Raw genomic sequence first — 15,238 nt, forward strand, 5'->3', positions numbered from 1 at the left:
AGATGAAAGGAGACAAATTGCATGGAATCCCACCGAATCAATTACAGTAAATTAGAGTAGGGTAGAGTAGAATAGTGTAGAATGGAGTAGAATGGTGTGCAATGGAATTGAATGGAGTCGAATAGAGTAGAAAAGAGCCGAATAGAGCCAAATAGTGCTGAATAGGTCCAAAGAGGGCCGAATCGAGCTCATTTGAGCCTAATGAATTCGAATCGAGCCAAATTCATTGAATCGAGTCTAATGGAGCTGAATCAAGCCGAATCTATTCTGTTCGAGCCAAGCGGACACGAATCGAACCGATTCGATCTGAATTGTGTCAAAATTCGTCAACTCAAATTGAATAGATTGGAGTAGGGGATGTTCGCGTATGGTAGGGTAGGGTAGACTAGAGTAGAATAGAATCAAACAGAATAGAATAGAACAGAACATTACAGAAAGAATACAGAAAAGAGTAGACTAGAGTATAGTAGAAGGGGAATAGAGTAGAATAGAGCCAAATCGAGCTGAATCACTTCAAAATGGGTCGAATCGAATCCAATCAAATGGAGTAGAATAGATTAGAGTTGGGATAGCATAGGGTACAGTACAGTGGAGTAGAATAGAACAGAACAGAATCGCAAACATACAATAGAATAGAAGAGAGTAGACTAGACTAGACTACAGAAGAGTAGACTAGAGTACAATAGCGTAGAGTAGCATCGAGTCGAATAGAGCTGAATGTAGCAGGATGGGGATAAAAGGAGATGAATCGCATCAGAGAGATTAGAGTCAATTAGAGTAGGGTAGGGTAGGGTAGAGCAGAATAGAGTCGAATTGTGTGGAATGAATAGAATGGAGTGAAATAGAGACGAATAGAGTAGAAAAGAGTGGAATCGAGCTGAATAGGGACGACAAAGGCTGAACAGAGCCGAATCAAGTGGAAACGAGGATAATCGAGCTGAATCGAGCTAATGGTGCTGAATCGAGCCGAATCGAGCAGCTTCGAGCATAGTCGCGTCCAATGGCATCGAAATGCTTTGAATCGAATCAAATCAAACAGATTGAAGGGTTATGGCACCGGAGTTTCTGATAGGGTGGACTAGGGTAGACTAAGGTAGACTAGAGTAGAGTAGACAAGAGAAGGCTAGAGTAGTAGCCTAGACTAGTAACCCAGCCAAGTCAGCTAGAATAGTGGCATAGATCAGTAGCCTCGACAAGTAGCCTTGAATAGTACCCTTGTCTTGACAAGTACCCTGAATTAGGACCCCAAACTGGTACCCTTGCCTTAACTAGGAGCCATAACTAGTGCCCCTGCCTTAATTAGTACCCTGAACTAGTAGCCTTGCCTTAACTAGTGCCCTGCCTTATGTAGCAGCCCTAACAGTACCCTTGCCTTAACCGGTAGCCCTAACTAGGTGCCTTGCCTTAACTAGTAAACTGGCCTGACGAGTAACCCTAACTTGTACCCTTACCTTAACTAGTACCCCTAACTAGTCGCCTTGCCTTAACTAGTAAACTGGCCTGAACGAGTAACCCTATCTTGTAAACTTACCTTAACTAGTAGCCTTGCCTGAACCAGTCAACTGGCCTTAACTAGTCACCCGAACTTGTACCCGTACCTTAACATGTACCCCTAACTAGGACCCTTCTCTTAAACAGTAGCAATTTACAGTAACCTTGACTAAAACAGTACCCTCAACAAGGACTTGTGTCTGAACTAGGACCCTTCACTAGTACTCTGGCATTCACTAATACCCCTAACTAGTGAATCTTAGCTCAACTAGTAGCCTTATCTAGTGCCCTGGCTTCAACTAGTAGCCTGAACTAGTAACCTTGTGTTAATCATTACCCTTGCCATAACTAGTACCCTTAATTAGTACCCTTATTAAGTACTCCCAATGACTAGGTGGGGTAGCATAGGGTAGGGTAGCATGCGGTGGAACAAAGAAAATAGAATAAAAAGAATAGAATGACATACTTCAGTGTAGGTTATGGTAGTGTATCATAGGATGAAATAGAGAAAATAGAAAAAGAGAATAGAACACCACAGAAGAGAAGAGAAAATAAAAGACTCGATTAGGATAGGGTGGGGTGGGTTAGGGTTCTGCAGAATAGGATAGTGTAGAATGGAGTAGAATGGTGTGGAATGGAGTCGAATGGAGTCGGACAGAGATGACTAGAGTAGAAAAGAGTGGAATAGAGCTGAAGAGCACCGAATAGGGCCAAATAGGGCCGAATCGAGCCGAATCAAGGCAAATTGCGTCGAATCGAGTCAAATCGACCATATTCGAGCTGAAAGTAGCCGAATGGAGCTGAAAAGAGCCAACTAGAGACAAACAAAATGAACCGAGCTAAATCGAGATAAAACACACCTGATCGCATCCCACTGCATCGAATTTCGTCCAATTCCATGAAATCCAACCAAAACCTGTCGAAACTCGTGGAATTTCACCGAATCCCTTTGAACTGTGTCTAAGAGGGTAGAATAGTATTGAATTGAATGAAATCGAATTAAATTGAATAGATTAGAGTAGTGTAGGTTAGGGAGGGATTCAGTGGGTAAGGCACAGTACAATTGAATAGAGCAGAACAGAAGAGAATACAAAGAGTAGAATGGAGTAGAGATGAGTAGAGTAGAATCGTCAGAGTGGAGTAGTGCAGAATATGGATGAAAAGACCCAGTTCAAGCCGAATCGAGTCGAGTGGAGAGGAAATGAGACGAATCGCGATGAATCGAATCGATTAGAATAGATTAGAGTAGGGTAGAACAGAATAGAATAGTGTAGAATGGAGTGGACTGGTGTGGAATGGAGTCGAATGGAGCCAAATAGAGACAAATATAGTAGAAAAGAGCTGAATAGAGCTCAATAAGTTTTAATCGAGCCTAATTATGCTGAATCGAGCAGAATTGAGGCGAATTGACCCGATTCAAGCCAAAGAGAGCTAAATGGAGCCGATTCAAGCCTAATCACATGGAATCGCGACGAAACGCATTGAATTGAATCGTATAGATTAGAGTAGAGGAGGGTAGGGTAGGAGAGGTTAGACTAGCACGGAACAGAATGCAATAGAAAGAATGAAATAGAATTAAGTAGAGTAGAGTAGAATAGAATAGAGTCAAATAGAGGTGAATAGACCGAATAGCCGAAAAGAGCCGAACAGAGCTGAATACACCCGAATCGACCAAATTCGAGATGAATCGAGACGAATCATGTCGAATCGCATTGAAATGTGTCGAGCTGAATCAAATAGATTAGTGTAGGTGCAGGTAAGGTTAGGGTAGAGTACGGTCGAATCGAAGAGAACAGAAAGAATAGAGTGGAGTGGAGAGGAGTAGACTAGAGTCAAATAGAGTCGAATACTGCCGATCAGAGCTGAATAGAGCAGAAAAGAGCCGAGTAGAACTGAATCGAGTCTAATGGAGCAGAAAGGAGCTGAATCCAGCCGATACGACCCGAATCAGCTCGAATCGCGTTCAAGTGTTTCGAATAGAATCGAACAGATTACAGTAGGGTAAGCAAGGGTAGGGTAGGGTAGAATAGAATGTAGTAGAACAGAATAGAACAGAACAGAACTGAACTGAAAGAATAGAAGAGGGTTGAGTAGAGTATCAAAGACTAGAGTAGAATAGAGTCCAATATTGCCAAACAGAGCCAAATAGAGCTAAAATTAGCTGAACCGATAGAAATCAAGACGAATCACGCCGAATCCCTCAGAACCGTGCCGTATAGCGTCGAATCCCGTCGAATTGCATTGAATCCCAACAATTCAAGTCAAATCCAATCCAATCGATTCGAATTGACTACTACTCTAATAAAACACATTTTTCGTTTAGAGTAGGGTAGACTACTATGCAATATAACAGAGAATAGAGTAGGATGAAGTAGAATTCTGTAGAATGGAGTTGACTGGAGTCGAATGGAGTCAAATGGAGTTGAAAAGAGATAATAGAGTTGAGTAGAGTCTCATAAAGTCGAGTAGAGGCTATTAGAGCCGAATAGAGCCGAATCGAAGCTCTTCGAGACAAATGGGGATGAATGGAGTGGAATGGAGCCGATTTGAGCCAATCGCATTGAAATGCATGCAACTGAATCCAGCAACATATATTAGAGTACTTTATGATAGAATAGATTAGAATAGAATTGAACACGGTAGAACGGAATAGAAAGAACACAATAGAATGGAGTAGATAAAAGTAGAGTAGAGCAGAATAATGTAGAGGAGAGTAGCGTAGAATAGAGTCGAATCGAGCCGAATGGAGATGAAAGGAGACAAATTGCATGGAATCCCACCGAATCAATTACAGTAAATTAGAGTAGGGTAGAGTAGAATAGTGTAGAATGGAGTAGAATGGTGTGCAATGGAATTGAATGGAGTCGAATAGAGTAGAAAAGAGCCGAATAGAGCCAAATAGTGCTGAATAGGTCCAAAGAGGGCCGAATCGAGCTCATTTGAGCCTAATGAATTCGAATCGAGCCAAATTCATTGAATCGAGTCTAATGGAGCTGAATCAAGCCGAATCTATTCTGTTCGAGCCAAGCGGACACGAATCGAACCGATTCGATCTGAATTGTGTCAAAATTCGTCAACTCAAATTGAATAGATTGGAGTAGGGGATGTTCGCGTATGGTAGGGTAGGGTAGACTAGAGTAGAATAGAATCAAACAGAATAGAATAGAACAGAACATTACAGAAAGAATACAGAAAAGAGTAGACTAGAGTATAGTAGAAGGGGAATAGAGTAGAATAGAGCCAAATCGAGCTGAATCACTTCAAAATGGGTCGAATCGAATCCAATCAAATGGAGTAGAATAGATTAGAGTTGGGATAGCATAGGGTACAGTACAGTGGAGTAGAATAGAACAGAACAGAATCGCAAACATACAATAGAATAGAAGAGAGTAGACTAGACTAGACTACAGAAGAGTAGACTAGAGTACAATAGCGTAGAGTAGCATCGAGTCGAATAGAGCTGAATGTAGCAGGATGGGGATAAAAGGAGATGAATCGCATCAGAGAGATTAGAGTCAATTAGAGTAGGGTAGGGTAGGGTAGAGCAGAATAGAGTCGAATTGTGTGGAATGAATAGAATGGAGTGAAATAGAGACGAATAGAGTAGAAAAGAGTGGAATCGAGCTGAATAGGGACGACAAAGGCTGAACAGAGCCGAATCAAGTGGAAACGAGGATAATCGAGCTGAATCGAGCTAATGGTGCTGAATCGAGCCGAATCGAGCAGCTTCGAGCATAGTCGCGTCCAATGGCATCGAAATGCTTTGAATCGAATCAAATCAAACAGATTGAAGGGTTATGGCACCGGAGTTTCTGATAGGGTGGACTAGGGTAGACTAAGGTAGACTAGAGTAGAGTAGACAAGAGAAGGCTAGAGTAGTAGCCTAGACTAGTAACCCAGCCAAGTCAGCTAGAATAGTGGCATAGATCAGTAGCCTCGACAAGTAGCCTTGAATAGTACCCTTGTCTTGACAAGTACCCTGAATTAGGACCCCAAACTGGTACCCTTGCCTTAACTAGGAGCCATAACTAGTGCCCCTGCCTTAATTAGTACCCTGAACTAGTAGCCTTGCCTTAACTAGTGCCCTGCCTTATGTAGCAGCCCTAACAGTACCCTTGCCTTAACCGGTAGCCCTAACTAGGTGCCTTGCCTTAACTAGTAAACTGGCCTGACGAGTAACCCTAACTTGTACCCTTACCTTAACTAGTACCCCTAACTAGTCGCCTTGCCTTAACTAGTAAACTGGCCTGAACGAGTAACCCTATCTTGTAAACTTGCCTTAACTAGTAGCCTTGCCTGAACCAGTCAACTGGCCTTAACTAGTCACCCGAACTTGTACCCGTACCTTAACATGTACCCCTAACTAGGACCCTTCTCTTAAACAGTAGCAATTTACAGTAACCTTGACTAAAACAGTACCCGCAACAAGGACTTGTGTCTGAACTAGGACCCTTCACTAGTACCCTGGCATTCACTAATACCCCTAACTAGTGAATCCTAGCTCAACTAGTAGCCTTATCTAGTGCCCTGGCTTCAACTAGTAGCCTGAACTAGTAACCTTGTGTTAATCATTACCCTTGCCATAACTAGTACCCTTAATTAGTACCCTTATTAAGTACTCCCAATGACTAGGTGGGGTAGCATAGGGTAGGGTAGCATGCGGTGGAACAAAGAAAATAGAATAAAAAGAATAGAATGACATACTTCAGTGTAGGTTATGGTAGTGTATCATAGGATGAAATAGAGAAAATAGAAAAAGAGAATAGAACACCACAGAAGAGAAGAGAAAATAAAAGACTCGATTAGGATAGGGTGGGGTGGGTTAGGGTTCTGCAGAATAGGATAGTGTAGAATGGAGTAGAATGGTGTGGAATGGAGTCGAATGGAGTCGGACAGAGATGACTAGAGTAGAAAAGAGTGGAATAGAGCTGAAGAGCACCGAATAGGGCCAAATAGGGCCGAATCGAGCCGAATCAAGGCAAATTGCGTCGAATCGAGTCAAATCGACCATATTCGAGCTGAAAGTAGCCGAATGGAGCTGAAAAGAGCCAACTAGAGACAAACAAAATGAACCGAGCTAAATCGAGATAAAACACACCTGATCACATCCCACTGCATCGAATTTCGTCCAATTCCATGAAATCCAACCAAAACCTGTCGAAACTCGTGGAATTTCACCGAATCCCTTTGAACTGTGTCTAAGAGGGTAGAATAGTATTGAATTGAATGAAATCGAATTAAATTGAATAGATTAGAGTAGTGTAGGTTAGGGAGGGATTCAGTGGGTAAGGCACAGTACAATTGAATAGAGCAGAACAGAAGAGAATACAAAGAGTAGAATGGAGTAGAGATGAGTAGAGTAGAATCGTCAGAGTGGAGTAGTGCAGAATATGGATGAAAAGACCCAGTTCAAGCCGAATCGAGTCGAGTGGAGAGGAAATGAGACGAATCGCGATGAATCGAATCGATTAGAATAGATTAGAGTAGGGTAGAACAGAATAGAATAGTGTAGAATGGAGTGGACTGGTGTGGAATGGAGTCGAATGGAGCCAAATAGAGACAAATATAGTAGAAAAGAGCTGAATAGAGCTCAATAAGTTTTAATCGAGCCTAATTATGCTGAATCGAGCAGAATTGAGGCGAATTGACCCGATTCAAGCCAAAGAGAGCTAAATGGAGCCGATTCAAGCCTAATCACATGGAATCGCGACAAAACGCATTGAATTGAATCGTATAGATTAGAGTAGAGGAGGGTAGGGTAGGAGAGGTTAGACTAGCACGGAACAGAATGCAATAGAAAGAATGAAATAGAATTAAGTAGAGTAGAGTAGAATAGAATAGAGTCAAATAGAGGTGAATAGACCGAATAGCCGAAAAGAGCTGAACAGAGCTGAATACACCCGAATCGACCAAATTCGAGATGAATCGAGACGAATCATGTCGAATCGCATTGAAATGTGTCGAGCTGAATCAAATAGATTAGTGTAGGTGCAGGTAAGGTTAGGGTAGAGTACGGTCGAATCGAAGAGAACAGAAAGAATAGAGTGGAGTGGAGAGGAGTAGACTAGAGTCAAATAGAGTCGAATACTGCCGATCAGAGCTGAATAGAGCAGAAAAGAGCCGAGTAGAACTGAATCGAGTCTAATGGAGCAGAAAGGAGCTGAATCGAGCCGATACGACCCGAATCAGCTCGAATCGCGTTCAAGTGTTTCGAATAGAATCGAACAGATTACAGTAGGGTAAGCAAGGGTAGGGTAGGGTAGAATAGAATGTAGTAGAACAGAATAGAACAGAACAGAACTGAACTGAAAGAATAGAAGAGGGTTGAGTAGAGTATCAAAGACTAGAGTAGAATAGAGTCCAATATTGCCAAACAGAGCCAAATAGAGCTAAAATTAGCTGAACCGATAGAAATCAAGACGAATCACGCCGAATCCCTCAGAACCGTGCCGTATAGCGTCGAATCCCGTCGAATTGCATTGAATCCCAACAATTCAAGTCAAATCCAATCCAATCGATTCGAATTGACTACTACTCTAATAAAACACATTTTTCGTTTAGAGTAGGGTAGACTACTATGCAATATAACAGAGAATAGAGTAGGATGAAGTAGAATTCTGTAGAATGGAGTTGACTGGAGTCGAATGGAGTCAAATGGAGTTGAAAAGAGATAATAGAGTTGAGTAGAGTCTCATAAAGTCGAGTAGAGGCTATTAGAGCCGAATAGAGCCGAATCGAAGCTCTTCGAGACAAATGGGGATGAATGGAGTGGAATGGAGCCGATTTGAGCCAATCGCATTGAAATGCATGCAACTGAATCCAGCAACATATATTAGAGTACTTTATGATAGAATAGATTAGAATAGAATTGAACACGGTAGAACGGAATAGAAAGAACACAATAGAATGGAGTAGATAAAAGTAGAGTAGAGCAGAATAATGTAGAGGAGAGTAGCGTAGAATAGAGTCGAATCGAGCCGAATGGAGATGAAAGGAGACAAATTGCATGGAATCCCACCGAATCAATTACAGTAAATTAGAGTAGGGTAGAGTAGAATAGTGTAGAATGGAGTAGAATGGTGTGCAATGGAATTGAATGGAGTCGAATAGAGTAGAAAAGAGCCGAATAGAGCCAAATAGTGCTGAATAGGTCCAAAGAGGGCCGAATCGAGCTCATTTGAGCCTAATGAATTCGAATCGAGCCAAATTCATTGAATCGAGTCTAATGGAGCTGAATCAAGCCGAATCTATTCTGTTCGAGCCAAGCGGACACGAATCGAACCGATTCGATCTGAATTGTGTCAAAATTCGTCAACTCAAATTGAATAGATTGGAGTAGGGGATGTACTAGAGTAGAATAGAATCAAACAGAATAGAATAGAACAGAACATTACAGAAAGAATACAGAAAAGAGTAGACTAGAGTATAGTAGAAGGGGAATAGAGTAGAATAGAGCCAAATCGAGCTGAATCACTTCAAAATGGGTCGAATCGAATCCAATCAAATGGAGTAGAATAGATTAGAGTTGGGATAGCATAGGGTACAGTACAGTGGAGTAGAATAGAACAGAACAGAATCGCAAACATACAATAGAATAGAAGAGAGTAGACTAGACTAGACTACAGAAGAGTAGACTAGAGTACAATAGCGTAGAGTAGCATCGAGTCGAATAGAGCTGAATGTAGCAGGATGGGGATAAAAGGAGATGAATCGCATCAGAGAGATTAGAGTCAATTAGAGTAGGGTAGGGTAGGGTAGAGCAGAATAGAGTCGAATTGTGTGGAATGAATAGAATGGAGTGAAATAGAGACGAATAGAGTAGAAAAGAGTGGAATCGAGCTGAATAGGGACGACAAAGGCTGAACAGAGCCGAATCAAGTGGAAACGAGGATAATCGAGCTGAATCGAGCTAATGGTGCTGAATCGAGCCGAATCGAGCAGCTTCGAGCATAGTCGCGTCCAATGGCATCGAAATGCTTTGAATCGAATCAAATCAAACAGATTGAAGGGTTATGGCACCGGAGTTTCTGATAGGGTGGACTAGGGTAGACTAAGGTAGACTAGAGTAGAGTAGACAAGAGAAGGCTAGAGTAGTAGCCTAGACTAGTAACCCAGCCAAGTCAGCTAGAATAGTGGCATAGATCAGTAGCCTCGACAAGTAGCCTTGAATAGTACCCTTGTCTTGACAAGTACCCTGAATTAGGACCCCAAACTGGTACCCTTGCCTTAACTAGGAGCCATAACTAGTGCCCCTGCCTTAATTAGTACCCTGAACTAGTAGCCTTGCCTTAACTAGTGCCCTGCCTTATGTAGCAGCCCTAACAGTACCCTTGCCTTAACCGGTAGCCCTAACTAGGTGCCTTGCCTTAACTAGTAAACTGGCCTGACGAGTAACCCTAACTTGTACCCTTACCTTAACTAGTACCCCTAACTAGTCGCCTTGCCTTAACTAGTAAACTGGCCTGAACGAGTAACCCTATCTTGTAAACTTGCCTTAACTAGTAGCCTTGCCTGAACCAGTCAACTGGCCTTAACTAGTCACCCGAACTTGTACCCGTACCTTAACATGTACCCCTAACTAGGACCCTTCTCTTAAACAGTAGCAATTTACAGTAACCTTGACTAAAACAGTACCCGCAACAAGGACTTGTGTCTGAACTAGGACCCTTCACTAGTACCCTGGCATTCACTAATACCCCTAACTAGTGAATCCTAGCTCAACTAGTAGCCTTATCTAGTGCCCTGGCTTCAACTAGTAGCCTGAACTAGTAACCTTGTGTTAATCATTACCCTTGCCATAACTAGTACCCTTAATTAGTACCCTTATTAAGTACTCCCAATGACTAGGTGGGGTAGCATAGGGTAGGGTAGCATGCGGTGGAACAAAGAAAATAGAATAAAAAGAATAGAATGACATACTTCAGTGTAGGTTATGGTAGTGTATCATAGGATGAAATAGAGAAAATAGAAAAAGAGAATAGAACACCACAGAAGAGAAGAGAAAATAAAAGACTCGATTAGGATAGGGTGGGGTGGGTTAGGGTTCTGCAGAATAGGATAGTGTAGAATGGAGTAGAATGGTGTGGAATGGAGTCGAATGGAGTCGGACAGAGATGACTAGAGTAGAAAAGAGTGGAATAGAGCTGAAGAGCACCGAATAGGGCCAAATAGGGCCGAATCGAGCCGAATCAAGGCAAATTGCGTCGAATCGAGTCAAATCGACCATATTCGAGCTGAAAGTAGCCGAATGGAGCTGAAAAGAGCCAACTAGAGACAAACAAAATGAACCGAGCTAAATCGAGATAAAACACACCTGATCACATCCCACTGCATCGAATTTCGTCCAATTCCATGAAATCCAACCAAAACCTGTCGAAACTCGTGGAATTTCACCGAATCCCTTTGAACTGTGTCTAAGAGGGTAGAATAGTATTGAATTGAATGAAATCGAATTAAATTGAATAGATTAGAGTAGTGTAGGTTAGGGAGGGATTCAGTGGGTAAGGCACAGTACAATTGAATAGAGCAGAACAGAAGAGAATACAAAGAGTAGAATGGAGTAGAGATGAGTAGAGTAGAATCGTCAGAGTGGAGTAGTGCAGAATATGGATGAAAAGACCCAGTTCAAGCCGAATCGAGTCGAGTGGAGAGGAAATGAGACGAATCGCGATGAATCGAATCGATTAGAATAGATTAGAGTAGGGTAGAACAGAATAGAATAGTGTAGAATGGAGTGGACTGGTGTGGAATGGAGTCGAATGGAGCCAAATAGAGACAAATATAGTAGAAAAGAGCTGAATAGAGCTCAATAAGTTTTAATCGAGCCTAATTATGCTGAATCGAGCAGAATTGAGGCGAATTGACCCGATTCAAGCCAAAGAGAGCTAAATGGAGCCGATTCAAGCCTAATCACATGGAATCGCGACAAAACGCATTGAATTGAATCGTATAGATTAGAGTAGAGGAGGGTAGGGTAGGAGAGGTTAGACTAGCACGGAACAGAATGCAATAGAAAGAATGAAATAGAATTAAGTAGAGTAGAGTAGAATAGAATAGAGTCAAATAGAGGTGAATAGACCGAATAGCCGAAAAGAGCTGAACAGAGCTGAATACACCCGAATCGACCAAATTCGAGATGAATCGAGACGAATCATGTCGAATCGCATTGAAATGTGTCGAGCTGAATCAAATAGATTAGTGTAGGTGCAGGTAAGGTTAGGGTAGAGTACGGTCGAATCGAAGAGAACAGAAAGAATAGAGTGGAGTGGAGAGGAGTAGACTAGAGTCAAATAGAGTCGAATACTGCCGATCAGAGCTGAATAGAGCAGAAAAGAGCCGAGTAGAACTGAATCGAGTCTAATGGAGCAGAAAGGAGCTGAATCGAGCCGATACGACCCGAATCAGCTCGAATCGCGTTCAAGTGTTTCGAATAGAATCGAACAGATTACAGTAGGGTAAGCAAGGGTAGGGTAGGGTAGAATAGAATGTAGTAGAACAGAATAGAACAGAACAGAACTGAACTGAAAGAATAGAAGAGGGTTGAGTAGAGTATCAAAGACTAGAGTAGAATAGAGTCCAATATTGCCAAACAGAGCCAAATAGAGCTAAAATTAGCTGAACCGATAGAAATCAAGACGAATCACGCCGAATCCCTCAGAACCGTGCCGTATAGCGTCGAATCCCGTCGAATTGCATTGAATCCCAACAATTCAAGTCAAATCCAATCCAATCGATTCGAATTGACTACTACTCTAATAAAACACATTTTTCGTTTAGAGTAGGGTAGACTACTATGCAATATAACAGAGAATAGAGTAGGATGAAGTAGAATTCTGTAGAATGGAGTTGACTGGAGTCGAATGGAGTCAAATGGAGTTGAAAAGAGATAATAGAGTTGAGTAGAGTCTCATAAAGTCGAGTAGAGGCTATTAGAGCCGAATAGAGCCGAATCGAAGCTCTTCGAGACAAATGGGGATGAATGGAGTGGAATGGAGCCGATTTGAGCCAATCGCATTGAAATGCATGCAACTGAATCCAGCAACATATATTAGAGTACTTTATGATAGAATAGATTAGAATAGAATTGAACACGGTAGAACGGAATAGAAAGAACACAATAGAATGGAGTAGATAAAAGTAGAGTAGAGCAGAATAATGTAGAGGAGAGTAGCGTAGAATAGAGTCGAATCGAGCCGAATGGAGATGAAAGGAGACAAATTGCATGGAATCCCACCGAATCAATTACAGTAAATTAGAGTAGGGTAGAGTAGAATAGTGTAGAATGGAGTAGAATGGTGTGCAATGGAATTGAATGGAGTCGAATAGAGTAGAAAAGAGCCGAATAGAGCCAAATAGTGCTGAATAGGTCCAAAGAGGGCCGAATCGAGCTCATTTGAGCCTAATGAATTCGAATCGAGCCAAATTCATTGAATCGAGTCTAATGGAGCTGAATCAAGCCGAATCTATTCTGTTCGAGCCAAGCGGACACGAATCGAACCGATTCGATCTGAATTGTGTCAAAATTCGTCAACTCAAATTGAATAGATTGGAGTAGGGGATGTACTAGAGTAGAATAGAATCAAACAGAATAGAATAGAACAGAACATTACAGAAAGAATACAGAAAAGAGTAGACTAGAGTATAGTAGAAGGGGAATAGAGTAGAATAGAGCCAAATCGAGCTGAATCACTTCAAAATGGGTCGAATCGAATCCAATCAAATGGAGTAGAATAGATTAGAGTTGGGATAGCATAGGGTACAGTACAGTGGAGTAGAATAGAACAGAACAGAATCGCAAACATACAATAGAATAGAAGAGAGTAGACTAGACTAGACTACAGAAGAGTAGACTAGAGTACAATAGCGTAGAGTAGCATCGAGTCGAATAGAGCTGAATGTAGCAGGATGGGGATAAAAGGAGATGAATCGCATCAGAGAGATTAGAGTCAATTAGAGTAGGGTAGGGTAGGGTAGAGCAGAATAGAGTCGAATTGTGTGGAATGAATAGAATGGAGTGAAATAGAGACGAATAGAGTAGAAAAGAGTGGAATCGAGCTGAATAGGGACGACAAAGGCTGAACAGAGCCGAATCAAGTGGAAACGAGGATAATCGAGCTGAATCGAGCTAATGGTGCTGAATCGAGCCGAATCGAGCAGCTTCGAGCATAGTCGCGTCCAATGGCATCGAAATGCTTTGAATCGAATCAAATCAAACAGATTGAAGGGTTATGGCACCGGAGTTTCTGATAGGGTGGACTAGGGTAGACTAAGGTAGACTAGAGTAGAGTAGACAAGAGAAGGCTAGAGTAGTAGCCTAGACTAGTAACCCAGCCAAGTCAGCTAGAATAGTGGCATAGATCAGTAGCCTCGACAAGTAGCCTTGAATAGTACCCTTGTCTTGACAAGTACCCTGAATTAGGACCCCAAACTGGTACCCTTGCCTTAACTAGGAGCCATAACTAGTGCCCCTGCCTTAATTAGTACCCTGAACTAGTAGCCTTGCCTTAACTAGTGCCCTGCCTTATGTAGCAGCCCTAACAGTACCCTTGCCTTAACCGGTAGCCCTAACTAGGTGCCTTGCCTTAACTAGTAAACTGGCCTGACGAGTAACCCTAACTTGTACCCTTACCTTAACTAGTACCCCTAACTAGTCGCCTTGCCTTAACTAGTAAACTGGCCTGAACGAGTAACCCTATCTTGTAAACTTGCCTTAACTAGTAGCCTTGCCTGAACCAGTCAACTGGCCTTAACTAGTCACCCTAACTTGTACCCGTACCTTAACATGTACCCCTAACTAGGACCCTTCTCTTAAACAGTAGCAATTTACAGTAACCTTGACTAAAACAGTACCCGCAACAAGGACTTGTGTCTGAACTAGGACCCTTCACTAGTACCCTGGCATTCACTAATACCCCTAACTAGTGAATCTTAGCTCAACTAGTAGCCTTATCTAGTGCCCTGGCTTCAACTAGTAGCCTGAACTAGTAACCTTGTGTTAATCATTACCCTTGCCATAACTAGTACCCTTAATTAGTACCCTTATTAAGTACTCCCAATGACTAGGTGGGGTAGCATAGGGTAGGGTAGCATGCGGTGGAACAAAGAAAATAGAATAAAAAGAATAGAATGACATACTTCAGTGTAGGTTATGGTAGTGTATCATAGGATGAAATAGAGAAAATAGAAAAAGAGAATAGAACACCACAGAAGAGAAGAGAAAATAAAAGACTCGATTAGGATAGGGTGGGGTGGGTTAGGGTTCTGCAGAATAGGATAGTGTAGAATGGAGTAGAATGGTGTGGAATGGAGTCGAATGGAGTCGGACAGAGATGACTAGAGTAGAAAAGAGTGGAATAGAGCTGAAGAGCACCGAATAGGGCCAAATAGGGCCGAATCGAGCCGAATCAAGGCAAATTGCGTCGAATCGAGTCAAATCGACCATATTCGAGCTGAAAGTAGCCGAATGGAGCTGAAAAGAGCCAACTAGAGACAAACAAAATGAACCGAGCTAAATCGAGATAAAACACACCTGATCGCATCCCACTGCATCGAATTTCGTCCAATTCCATGAAATCCAACCAAAACCTGTCGAAACTCGTGGAATTTCACCGAATCCCTTTGAACTGTGTCTAAGAGGGTAGAATAGTATTGAATTGAATGAAATCGAATTAAATTGAATAGATTAGAGTAGTGTAGGTTAGGGAGGGATTCAGTGGGTAAGGCACAGTACAATTGAATAGAGCAGAAC

This window comes from Loxodonta africana, chromosome 20 (assembly GCF_030014295.1).
Source record: "Loxodonta africana isolate mLoxAfr1 chromosome 20, mLoxAfr1.hap2, whole genome shotgun sequence".
In the NCBI taxonomy this organism is placed as follows: Eukaryota; Metazoa; Chordata; class Mammalia; order Proboscidea; family Elephantidae; genus Loxodonta; species Loxodonta africana.